General features: G+C 47.6%; 1 long non-coding RNA gene across 1 annotated transcript; it reads right to left on the reverse strand.

Annotated features, from left to right (window-relative positions):
- Nucleotides 1–398: 398 nt before the first annotated feature.
- Nucleotides 399–10,899, reverse strand: LOC120396768. The gene is made up of 3 exons (XR_005593353.1): nucleotides 10,708–10,899; nucleotides 5,266–5,409; nucleotides 399–623 (listed from the first exon to the last, which is right to left on the reverse strand). It is a non-coding gene; the product is annotated as an uncharacterized LOC120396768 (long non-coding RNA).
- Nucleotides 10,900–11,292: the final 393 nt, after the last annotated feature.

The following is an 11,292-nucleotide window of genomic DNA, read 5'->3' on the forward strand; positions in this document are numbered from 1 at the left end:
TCCTCTTCTGCATCTGGAGTGACTGAAGCTGGGGGCAGCTTAGCCTTATCGAGAAGGAGATCGAGGAAATTAAATTCCAGGGTCAACGTGGCTCAAATGCTCTTCTCCCTGGAAGGAAAATAAGCTTCCATCTAATATAAAAGAGACAACGTCATCAACTGCCTCTCAGAGCATGTCGGAATGCGGGGCCACTTCCAAAAGGAATGAAGCTAAAGCAGACCAAGGCCACTTTACTTCTGAATGAGAGCATCCACACAGGAGGCTAATGCTGTTTAATTAGCGTGTTTGAATTCACACCTGCAGTGAATTCGGTTCAGCTTTCCTGAGACTCTCTGTAGACGCGCCCTGACTTTGGGGACGAGGACAGCAGAGGAAGGAAATCACTTAATGCTGTTTGAAGTCATCACGCCCCTAAACTCCTAGGGACGACACCGGCTACTGAAATGCGGGCTCGATTCTCTCTTTTGTGTCTGTCAGCAACCGGCTCACTCTCTCGGGCCGTGGGGAAAACTAAATGCCATGACAGATCAAAGAAGGGTGCCTCATCTTTATCCCGGACAGTGAGTGACGGCTTGGAGAGGTTCCGAACACTCCGGGGGATGCTTACGTGGCTCCTGCGTTGGCTTAGAAAAACAAGGGAGAAAAACAGACTTGAGCGATGACAGTTCCGTGAAAGACTCTCTCTGTACATTTAGTCCATCAGTTAGTGCTGTCACCACCTCCAGCATGTGTGTGAGACACGTGGATGTGTTTGTGTGTGAGAGAGAAAGAGACGTGTGGTTTGCTGGGAGGAGAGTTTGGGGTGTTTGAGAACAACTTTGAAAGAAGGGGATTGGGTGTGAAGTTCTGTTCATCTAGGAAAGCAGCATAAAGAGGCCTTAACGAGAGTGCACGTGCACACACCCAGAAATATCTGCCCAGTGGCAGAGCAGCTCTCTGCCAGCCCCCAGTGCATAGAATCATAGGACTGGAAGGGACTCGAGAGGTCATCTAGTTCTGTCCCCTGCACTCACGGCAGGACTAAGTATTATCTAGCCGATCCCTGACAGGTGTTTGTCCAACCTGCTCTTAAAAATCCCCAATGATGGAGATTCCACAACCTCCCCAGGCAATTTATTCCAGTGCTTAACCACTCTGACAGTTGGGAAGTTTGTCCTAATGTCCAACCTAAACCTCCCTTGCTGCAATTTAAGCCCATTGCTTCTTGTCCTATCCTCAGAGGCTAAAGAGAACAATTTTTCTCCCTCCTCCTTGTAACAACCTTTTACTTGAAAACAGTTATCATGTCCCCTCTCCATCTTCTCTTCTCCAGACTAAACAAACCTAATGTTTTCAATCTTCCCTCCTAGGTCATGTTTTCTAGACCTTTAATCATTTTTGTTGCTTTTCTCTGGACTTTCTCCAATTTGTCCACATCTTTCCTGAAATGTGGCACCCAGAACGGGACATAATATTCCAGCTGAGGCCTAATCAGCATGGAGTAGGGCGGAAGAATTACTTCTCATGTCTTGCTTATAACACTCCTGCTAATACAGCCCAGAATGATGTTCGCTTTTTTTGCAACAGTGTGACACCGTTGACTCATATTTAGATTGTGGTCCACTAGGATCCCCAGATCCCTTTCCGCAGTGCTCCTTCCTATTTCCCATTTTGTATGTGTGCAATGGATTGTTCCTTCCTAAGTGGATTACTTTGCATTTGTCCATATTGAATTGCATCCTATTTCCTTCAGACTATTTTTCCAGTTTGTCCAGATCATTTTTAATTTTAATCTTATTGTCCAAAGCACTTGTAACCCCTCCCAGCTTGGTATCCTCTCCCAGTGTAGCCAATGATTTTAGTTTATTATTCATTTATTGTGTGCTTGTAATTAACTAACACGTTATGTCATATACAGTCATTGGCTGTTGGATACAGTTACACTGTAGGAGTAGAGAATGATAAGACTGATCAGTAGTTAGAAGGAATAATCATGTATTACAGATCAAAGGAAGAAAGGCTGGAACGTAAGGCCCGTAGGCTGAACAGGCCCATGGACAGCAATTCCGGGCCCCAGGGCAGAACTGTCAGTGGGCCCCCAGCCCGCCTGGACATGGTCTGCCTGACATTTGGGCGGTGCTGTGCCCACGCTGGTGGTGCCCAGTGAGCTGCTGCCAGCTGCTGCGTGCGCTCTTCTGGCACGGGCCGGGCTTCCACATGCCTGTCCAGCTGCCTTCGCCGCTGCCAGTACCACCCTGTGCGTGCCTATGAGCCCTGGCCAGAGGCGACTAGTGGCAGGGACACAAAGGCAGGGCCGCCCGGGGGGGGCAAGTGGGGCAATCTGCCCCAGGCCCTGGGCCCCGCAGGGGCCCCCACGAGAATGGCTGAGGCTCGCCCCCGCCATCCCCCCAGTGCCTCAGTGCATCCTGGACAGCTCCGCCCTGCTCAGAGCCGCGTGGTAAGGGGGCGGGGCTGTGAACTCCGGGCGAGCGGCTCCTCCCCTTACCACGCGGCTCTGAGTGGGGAGGAGCTCAGCCCCCACCCCCCCGAGCCACGCGGCTGCAGCGCTGTTCAGGGCTGCTTCTCGACGAGCGCACTGAGGTGCCGGGAGGCGGGGGTAAGCGGCCAGGGCTGGGGCGGTAGATAAGGGGCAGGGAGTCCCGGGGACAGTCAGGGAACAGGGAGGGGGGGTTGGATGGGGCAGAGGTTCTGGGGGAGCAGTCAGGGGACAGGGAAGGGGGGGATTGATTGGGGGGGTCTTGTGGGGTGGTGGTCGGGGGACAAGGAGCAGGATGGGTCAGAGATTCTAAAAAATTCTCATTTCATTTGAAATGTTTAGCAGGGTTTTTATTTGTTTGTTTGTTTTTGTTTTTCTGCTTCTTGGTGAAACAAGAACCAAAAAAGCCTCCAAGGTTTTCAATTTGTTGTCACCCCTCTACCCCGCCTCCTTTCTCTCCCTCTTTACTTTTTTCTCTCCCCGCCCTGAGAGGGAAAAGGAGGCGAGGAGAAGGAAAGCCCAAGAGAGGAAAAGCTCAATGAAAACCATTTTTAAAGACTTGAATTTAAGTGGAAAACAAAAGTTGAATGAAACACCATTTTTCTACATTTTTTCTTAAATGTTGTTTTGATTGAACAAAAAAATCACCCAGCTTTAGTTGTAACCACACAGGCTTCTGTATGCTCCTGATGCCTCGCCTGAATGGCCCACTGGCCTGAGTTCAGTCTCATAGGGGGCACCTGCTGAATATGGCTGGCTTGCCTTAACCCTCAGCTTCTCACCCAGCCTCTGTCCCAGTGCCTAGATATCTGGCTGAAACTGTTACTTTTGCTGGATGGCATGAGCACATTCCTCCTTCTGACCTATCACTGAGCCACTGCTTGGGCAAAGAAGAAAAATAGTGTATTTCTGCTCTGCAGATTAACCACAAAATATTTCTACATTATTTTAGCCAAGTATGTGCTTGGCCTGCCTTGTATGGCTCAGTCATGTGCAGGTAGGTGAAATAGTGGGTGAAAAACTGGTTAGAGGACAGTAATCAAGGAATGGTTATCAATGATACACTTTCAGACTGAGGAAATGTGTCCAGCAGGTCCCACAGGGGTCCAGTACTATTCAATATTTTCATAAATCAATTGGATAATGGAGTCAAAAGTTCACTTATGCAATTTGCAGATGACACCAGGCTGGGAGGGGTTGAAAGCACTTTGGAGGACAGGATTAGAATTTGAAATGCCCTTGATAAATTGGAGGATTGGTCTGAAATCAGCAGATGAAATTCAATAAAAACAAATGCAAAGTACTACACTTAGGAATGAAAAATCAAATGCATAACTACAAAATGGGGAATAACTAGCTAGGCAATAGTACTGCTGGAAAGAATCTGGGGATTATAGTGAATCACAAAGTGAATGTGTCAACAATATGATGCAGCTACAAAAGAGACTAACATCATACTAGGTTGTTATGACATATGTTGCAACCTTGTGCAGCATCTCTGGGATACAAACTGTATTAAGCTTATGAATGGTTTATGTATCACTGTGGGCCAGGGACTGTATGCAACTTGGGGCAGTGGAGGAGAGTGAGGGGGAATGATACCCCAGCTCCTCCAGGAACTAAAAGCAATGGATGGTGATTTAAGGTGAATCACTCAGGTTGTAAAGACCTCCAGAGAGGTACCATGCCCGGGGACGCTTGCATAAACTGGTTCAAACTAGGTTTTCCAGAGACCAACTGACTAAGAAAGGATGTTTGGCATAAAAAGTCTCCATTTAAACTGACTCGGGCCTTCTTTTGATTCAGCGAGCAGACAAGTCCTTCTGACCAAAGACGCAACCCTTCCAGAAGGGCTGGAAGAACTTTGGCTTCCTAGGGCCCCCGTCAGATTGAGCAGTGACATCTGATCAGCTTTTAGAGTGTGTCATAAACATACAGTTAAGGGTTAATTCCTCTTTTGCCTGTAAAGGGTTAAGAAGCTCACATAACCTAGCTGACACCTGACCAACAGGACCAATAAGGAGACAAGATACTTTCAAATCTGGGAGGGAGGAAAGTCTTTGTCTGTCTGTTGTTGTGTGTGCTTTTGCCGGAGAAGATCAAGGAGCCATCTAACGCCATTAAAATTCAAAAGTTTTGAATTTTTTTTAAGCAGAATTTTTTTATTGTTTCTTTAAACAATCAAACACGGCAGGCAGCAAATATTTGGCCACACACTTCTGAAACCCCAAATCATGTTCAGGTTTTGGCAGACTTCTTTCAGCTTTTCAATTAAAAAAACCACAACAAATTTTGAAGGAAAACAGACATTGTCCGTGATTTTTTCTGCTTTTTAAAACCCCCTAGTTTTCAATCCAGAAAAAGTTTTGACGGAAAATATTTGTCCAACCTTTTTAATGAGCTTTAGTGCCTTTTAGCACTAGCTGGTGCTGAGAACCAGTGATACCTTGTAAAGGTGACTTGAAAAGAAATTTTCTCAAAACTGGGTTTGTGCTGAGATGCGGAAAGTTTTTAAATGTTTATTTTTCCCAGGGCCACCTGGGCCCCCACGAGAATACAGGATTCTATAGTATTGCAACTTTTTTTTATGGAAGGGGCCCCCAAAATTGCTTTGCCCCAGGCCCCCTGAATCCTCTGGGTGGCGCTGCACAAAGGGGGGCACCAGCTAAGGGGGGGACACATGACACCCCAAGGTGACCCCTCCTGCATGACCTCCCACGTGACTCCGCCCCTCCCCCAGCCCGGGGCCCCCACACTCTCCCCGCCCCCTCCTCCCCATCCCACGTTACCTGGGTGGGGGGCTGTGTCCTCCTGCTGTGCCAGCCCAGCTCCCTCTGGCTGGTCGGCTGCTCTTCTGGCAGCCAGGCTCCGGAGCCCCCGCCGGAGAGAGGGCTGCCGCTCTCGCCGCTCCCTGCCTTGCCCAGGCTCAGCTTCTGGGGACAGGAGTGACTCTGAGCATGCCGGGAGGGCTCCGGCTCGCTCGGCCACTGTCCCCAGAGACGCTGAGCCCCCGGGCAGCCCTGCTCCTTCCTCGCCCCAGGCGGGGCTGGCTGCTGGGTTGAGTGCCCCAAGCAGGCGTCTGGGGAGGGTGGCCGGCTGACCCTTCCTGCCCCCCTCCCCTCCCGTGTCGCCTCTGAGCTCCGTGGCCCACCCAGGCGATTTAAAGGGGCCTGGGGCTCCTGGCCCCTGCTACAATGCTGCAGACGGGGACCCCCAGGCCCTTTTAAATTTTCTGGGCCCCATGGAAATAGCTCCATTCCCTCCCACCCCCACCCCCCGCCCCTGTCAGCTGGCCTGAAGCTGAGGTCTGCAAGATTTAGGCCTTGGAGATAAAAAATGCTGACATAAGAAAGTGACAAAAGAATAACCCTAGGCCACAAGACTACGGGAAAAGATGTATCAGTGGGTGATACTGCAACAAATTAACAGTAAAATACAAAATACCCGGTAATCACATTGTTCTAACACATGCCCTAACCGCAGGGTGCTCTATGTGTGTAAATGCTAATGAGATATAGTCAGAATCACATTATACAAAGGGGGTGGCCAGAGTGGGAAAATTGAGCTCCCTACGGGAAACTCCAGCAGAGACCATCCCTTTACTGATGATCAAGCCATGAGAGACCCATCAGACCCTAACACTAGAATTAAGGATGTGAGTATAACTATAGTTGTAACGTGTGCATAGGTCTGTGTAGCATTTCTACGTGCTTGGGTAATCATAACTTTAATTGTAACTTTAATAAAACTTGTAAAACAGACTAGACCTCGTACTTGTGAATGCAGCAAAGAGTCTTGTGGCACCTTATAGACTAACAGACGTTTGGGAGCATGAGCTTTCGTGGGTGAATACCCACTTCATCGGATGCAGCTGACGAAGTGGGTATTCACCCATGAAAGCTCATGCTCCCAAATGTCTATTAGTCTATAAGGTGCCACAAGACTCTTTGCTGCTTTTACAGATCCAGACTAACACGGCTACCCCTCTGATACTTGTGAATGTCAGTGTGGTCACGACCCTGGGTCTTTATGTGCCCTATCTGAAGCAAGAAGCAGAGGTGACTTTCACTCTGTTAAGCTGGAAACTGTAGCTGCCAGAGCCGAGCCCACGGTGGTGTAATACCCCATTACTACATTCACTTTAAATAAAATAAAAGGCTACATCACCCGCACCTCACTTGCAGTGGGCTCAGTGATCTCTCCACCCACCAGACACCTGTAGGAGGTTCCACATTCTGTTCTTTAGCCTCTAATGGCCAACATTGCATATGGGAGGAAGACATTGTGGTGCATACTCTGCAGAGTGCAACCAGAATCCTGCACATGGCACTAGCTTCCACAGAACAGCAGAGATGAGCCCTGAATTAAGGCTCTGGGTTAGCCAAAACAGAGGTTGGACAAAGATCAGGCTCCAAGGTCCATAGCCATAGAATCAGATTTAGCTGACAATTTTGCATGGTTTATTCCCTGGAGGGTCCATGGCACATTTGCTGTATTGTGATTTTACTGCTGTTTTGTGCTCAAGTCAGAAGCTGACACTTACAGAGGAGAGGCACTCACTGTGCTCCCTCTCGTGGAGACTTTACTTTTGTTCTTTGTTGCTTCCTCTTCATTCTAAACAAAATTAATTCTGAATGAAAATAAAGGGGAAAACTGAACGCTCAGCTGCTGTCCTCTGAGACACACAATTCTATGAGAACAGGACCAGCAGACTAATCAAACTGAAATAACCCTTATCCAATTCCATGCCTCAAACATACTCTTATTTCCAAGCACCTCCGGGTTTCAGCTATCGTGGCCAAAGCAGCATGAGGAAGCTTGTTCTCATGCTATTTCCAGCACCACTAGAAGACAGAAATGTCAAGAATCTCACAAGAAAGTTTGTTCTTTCAAGATTTCCACCCTTGTTTTGCAGACTGTAGGCATCTGGAGAGTTCAGATGATGTTCAGAGAAGCATCTCAACTTCTGGGGGCTTCTCTGAGACAGCGCTAAAATCCAGACCTTGGCGAGTAACCACAACCCTTATATTGCCAAGCCGTCAAACTCTTGGACACTTATTAGAGATAGTATCAGAGGGGTAGCCGTGTTAGTCTGGTTCTGTAAAAGCAGCAAAGAATCCTGTGGCACCTTATAGACTAACAGACGTTTTGCAGCATGAGCTTTCGTGGGTGAATGCCCACTTCGTTGGATGCAAGAACGAAGTGGGCATTCACCCACGAAAGTTCATGCTGCAAAACGTCTGTTAGTCTATAAGGTGCCACAGGATTCTTTGCTGCTTTATTAGAGATAGGTTTGACCATGTTCAACCTAGGATAAAAACTTTCCCAAAGTCCTCAGTTTGGATCGGGAAGTTATGTAGACAGGGACCAGCTATGCAGTTTGGATCCGGATCAGAAATGTGTTATTTATTATGGTGGTGCCTAGCAACTCAAATCAAGGCCTCCTTGTAGTAGGCCCCATCCACATGAAGAACAAAGAAGACAGTCTTTGTGCTAAAGAACTTCCACACTCCACGTTAGCCAGTATGCAGCTATTGATTGGACGGATGAGCAAAACAATGAGAAGTTTCCTCAGACTACCCGGGCCCCTGGAGTCAGAGTTTGGATTGGGCACTATCTCCTGCTACAGACTAGGGACCGAATGGCTGGCCAGCAGTTCTGCAGAAAAGGACCTAGGGGTTACGGTGGATGAAAAGCTGAATATGAGTCAACAGTGTGCCCTTGTTGCCAAGAAGGCTAATGGCATTTTGGGTTGTATAAGTAGGGGCATTTCCAGCACATCGAGGGAAGTGATTATTCCCCTCTATTCAGCACTGGTGAGGCCTCATTTGGAGTACTGTGTCCAGTTTTGGGCCCCACACTACAAGAAGGATGTGGATAAATTGGAGAGAGTACAGCGGAGGGCAACAAAAATGATTAGGGGGCTGGAGCACATGACTTATGAGGAGAGGCTGAGGGAACTGGGATTGTTTAGCCTGCAGAAGAGAAGAATGAGGGGGGATTTGATAGCTGCTTTCAACTACCTGAAAGGGGGTTCCAAAGAGGATGGATCTAGACTGTTCTCAGTGGTAGAAGATGACAGAACAAGGAGTAATGGTCTCAAGTTGCAGAGGGGGAGGTTTAGGTTGGACATTAGGAAAAACTTTTTCACTAGTAGGGTGGTGAAGCACTGGAATGGGTTACCTAGGGAGGTGGTGGAATCTCCTTCCTTAGAGGTTTTTAAGGTCAGGCTTGACAAAGCCCTGGCTGGGATGATTTAGTTGGGTTTGGTCCTGCTTTGAGCAGGGGGTTGGACTAGATGACCTCCTGAGGTCCCTTCCAACCCTGAGATTCTATGATTCTATGATTCCATTTGAACTGTCTCTCTTAATTTTCTAGTTTCCCCGTTGCTGTTCCTGGTGCATATTCAAAGAGTAAGACGGAGGATTCCAGAAGCTGTTTACTTCTGCCCAGCATGTTCAGTAATTGCAGTATCACGCTCCCATTTTCTACAACATTTTGTCTAATCCACTCTTAAAAATCAATACCTGAAAAATTCAGGTGTGCTTTAAAGGGAATAATCTCTAGACTACCATCTGTGTCGGCTTAGAGATAGCCTTGTAAGAACAAGCCGAATATAATCACCTAACAAGATGAGGGAGTCGTGAGTAGCCGTCTGCGCAGATTTGCTGCAATTTACCAAGAAAAGCTGTTTGCTTATTTACTTGAGTTTCCTTTCAAGTGCTCAGAGATGCCAAATTGCCTCAGAGGATGTGGCCACTGTCCAACAAGGTGGTACCCCTGGGAGCCTCCAAATGGGACCACTCAGACTTGCTAGCCTAATATCCTGCTTCTGACAATGGCCAATGTTGGATGCTTCCAATGCAGATGTAAACTGAAAACTCATAATACACCCTGCGTGTGCCTTTTCTTAGCTACTGGGTGAAATTTCTTCTTGATCCCAGTTGATGAAGCCTAAGTGCTGAGAACCAAGTAATTTCTCTCCCAACCAGTGTCACATAAATCTCTAATAATCCTTTCTTGCATCTTCCTAAGCAATTTGCCTCAATAATATCTCTTGGGGGCAGGTCCCACAGCAGTTTCTGATGACCGGCAGTCAGGCCATGTGACGGGGAAGCAGGGACAGCCACCCAAACCAACAAAGCAGTCTCTGGTGTATTGGCAGGAGACTTCCGTCATGATGAAATGACGGCTTCAAACAAGAAACAACAACAACAGATAGAAGCCAATAGCGAAGCAGCAGCAGGTTGTGCAGACCGGAGAGGCACACAGAGATTGCTGCTAAGCCAGGTTTCCTGATTTTTAGATTCCAGGATGGCAGAGGATGATGCAACACTAACGAGCGGAAATATGAACTTTCACGCGCAAGGAGACAACAAGATGGGAAAGCAGCCCCTGTGATGGCTTTTCTGATTCCTCAGAGCCCCCTAGAATACAAAAGGTTGCTGGTTTTATTGCTCTGGCCAGCTCCTTGGCTGAAGGTGTAATGTAATGTCATTTACAGAACGGATGGGAGATTTAATTTCCGGCGCAGGCTTCTTTTGATACATTCTTTTCTTTTTACGTCAGCGGTCGCTCTAATCTCCCCATCAGCCACGGCATGCAAGAGCCCTTTGCCATGCTGGTCAGTGGGGAAAGGGCACCCATTGTGAGTGACAGCTAATATTAAAGTGTCTCAACGGTGCTCAAGTGAACTTTCAGTCTCCTGCCGGGTGCACTGCTGAAGAGCCCATCAAACTGGGAACGATGAAGGTTGTTTTATTATTGCAATACTCTCCAGAGGTCCCACGCAATATCAACAGCCCCACTGGTACTAAGAGCTGTACATATCCATATAGGACGAGACAATCTCTCAGTCAAAAAGCTCACAATGTAAATAATTATTATCCCCATTTCAGTAATAGGACAGTGAAACACAGAGAGATTAAAGAGCAGGTGTTCAAAGGGATCTAGGTGTTTCTGTGCTCAGCATTGCAACACCTAAGTGCTTTAGGAGCCTAAGACTCCTTTCCAAAGGGACTTAGGAGCCAATTGAAATGACTCCTGACTCAGTCAGGTGTTGCAATGTTGAGTGAAGCAATGCCTAAATGCCGTTAAAAATCTGGGCTTCAGTGGTTTGCCCAAGTCACATGCAGAGTCTTTGGCACAGCAGGGAATCGTTTCGAAAATTTTCCATTAAAAAAAATTTCCTTGGAATTTTTCAAATGAAATTGCTTTGTTTGCAATTTTACCTGGAAATAATTTTGGAATTTTCAGCAAATTCTTGAATCCCAGGCGTTCTCCTATTCCTCAAAGGCTTGTAACTTTCAGCCCAAAGCTTTGCAGGTCACCTTGCCCTGACTAACTCCCTCAAGTGTCCGTGTAGTTCCCAGCGTATCCTTTGCCATCGCTGCCCCTTCACTAGGTGTGAACAGAAGCCTGTCAAATCCCCTTCCCTTCCTGCCTAACTCACCGCAATCAATCGCTTGTGACATCAGAATCCATCACCCTGGAGATGGTGTGATGTCGCAGATGATGAGCTGCCTTTGTGAATGAGTCAAGGGAGAGTAGGAGGCATTTGATTAATGGAAGAGGACTCCCGTTCGCAGCCAGCCCTCTCGGGGATAAGCGGTGACAGCAAAGGAGAGACAGGAAAAGCCAACTGTCAGAGAGAGAAGGAGACTTACATAAATGTTAGTAGCTAAGGCTCTCAGAGCACGTCTCCTGTGTTAACTAACCCTCACCGTCTTGTTATGTTCCCGGCATGCACGCAGAGAAGTTAGAGACAAACATGAATACTCCTGCTGGAAGTTTGTAACGTAATAAAGAGAGACACA

Source organism: Mauremys reevesii, linkage group 2, assembly GCF_016161935.1.
Source record: "Mauremys reevesii isolate NIE-2019 linkage group 2, ASM1616193v1, whole genome shotgun sequence".
In the NCBI taxonomy this organism is placed as follows: domain Eukaryota; kingdom Metazoa; phylum Chordata; order Testudines; family Geoemydidae; genus Mauremys; species Mauremys reevesii.